We start from the raw sequence: 1,765 nt of genomic DNA on the forward strand, positions 1-1,765 counted from the left end.
ATAAGTAAAGCTAAATTTGTGTAAATTATGAAATGCTTACTTGCATGCAATTTGACATTTATTTTTCTGTGGCTTTTCTAAAAAAATATTCACTTGCTGCTTGAAAGTAATCAGGATAACCCTTTTCTCTACCACTCTGGTATCCATATTCTCCAGCAAGTGTACTATAGTAATTGATTTATGACGAATAATCATTGCATTAATACCTGTCAAGGGGTGTATCAGTATCAGGACACATTAACAGTCCATAAATGTAGCTCAGTATTTCTCTCATACTGGTGGAGGGTGTGTATGACTCTCCAAGTATTCCATGACATATCCTCCCACTGCTGCTACAATATAACATTGCTAACAGGAAAGAATTAACAATGCTTGTGTATAGTATAACTAACTGAGAAATCGTATTTCAGGTTGTGTAAATCAGTCTGAAAGGAATATAATGCACATTTCATATTATAGCATTACTAGTCTCGTCGCCCAGCCCCAAAGTGAGGGGTGGGATGACAAGACTATAGTATTACTGGATATTGTCTAGACACCCTTTCCCTCAGTAAGAGCACTGCATCTAATTCAAAATATCTGAGTGCTGCAAGGGGTGTTACTTTGATACAATTACATAGGTCTACATGTAGTAAAACCTGTTGCTTGAGAATTCTAGAAAAGAGAACCTACAACCACATTTGCTTACTAAAATAAATAATACATTAATTATACCTTTGTACATTGCAATGTTATGATATTCATATTTCGCTCTTGAGCTGTTAAAACCATTTGTTAGACACAGTTCCTCCTTAAAAATAAAATTTAGATCTATTTTAAAATAGATTTTCTTACCTCTACCTTTTTACAGTTAAATTTTTAAGTTGATGAACACCATTAACAGAAGCAGTTTCAATCTATGCATTTGCATCACTTAGCTTCAGTAATAATGATGGGCGGGGCTTAGATGGGTGGGGCTAGCTGGACTTCAGAAAATGACGGACACTACTCAGAGCTGCTCCAACTCTCTCTCTCCCTCCTCCTCGTCCTACTCCTGGTGGCCCGTCATACGGGAGCTCCGACAAGACCAAGAGGTCATCTCAGAGAGATGGCAGTCGACCCGACGGCAGTACAACCAGTTGAACATCTCCTGCGATCAGTTGCTGGAGTCACTTTGGATAGAACACGCTCTTAGCTACTCACTCACTAAAGTCCTCAGTCACCGCTCCCCTCCTGCCGACTGGATGGCCACTAGTAGAGAAGCAGACTCCATTACATTCCTTAATGCCTCGCAGCGTATCTCCTCCCCTAACCTCCTTGAGAGCTACAGTCGATTCCTTGGAAACCTTCGTTCCCACCCTGAGGCTGTTGCCGAGGTCCTCAAATGGGCTGGACAAGAAGGACTCGACTCCGCCCATTTGACATACGACCTTGTATCAGTCGTTTATGGTCATTGCGTATTTCCGGAGGACCACGCTCAGTTATTGAACATGATATGCCATTTACTGATGCACCATATCAAGCAGTGCTCATCCATAAAGGAGATGTTTAGCATAGAGCCGGTCTGCAGTCGGGTAATGTCCGAGTACTGTCAGCAACTCCCTGGGCTCAAGTCCTTCCTGTCTCAGGTACTACGTAAGCCGTTGATGTCCATACTCAATTACACTGATGGGTATCTTGATTACGACGTCACCAAAGCAAGCGCTCGACTCCAAGGCACTGATGATTTTGATGTGAGTGCTTACATAGAGTCGTCATCACGGTTCATATCGAGTGTCTGTGGAGA

The 1,765-nt window shown here is 42.0% G+C and overlaps 1 long non-coding RNA gene across 1 annotated transcript; it reads right to left on the reverse strand.

Moving 5' to 3' along the window:
* Positions 1–48: 48 nt before the first annotated feature.
* Positions 49–594, reverse strand: LOC109585721 (uncharacterized). Its single transcript, XR_002186616.1, has 3 exons — positions 393–594; positions 207–348; positions 49–164 (listed from the first exon to the last, which is right to left on the reverse strand). It is a non-coding gene; the product is annotated as an uncharacterized LOC109585721 (long non-coding RNA).
* Positions 595–1,765: the final 1,171 nt, after the last annotated feature.

This window comes from Amphimedon queenslandica, unplaced genomic scaffold, assembly GCF_000090795.2.
Source record: "Amphimedon queenslandica unplaced genomic scaffold, v1.1 AMPQUscaffold_13019, whole genome shotgun sequence".
Taxonomy (NCBI): Eukaryota; Metazoa; Porifera; class Demospongiae; order Haplosclerida; family Niphatidae; genus Amphimedon; species Amphimedon queenslandica.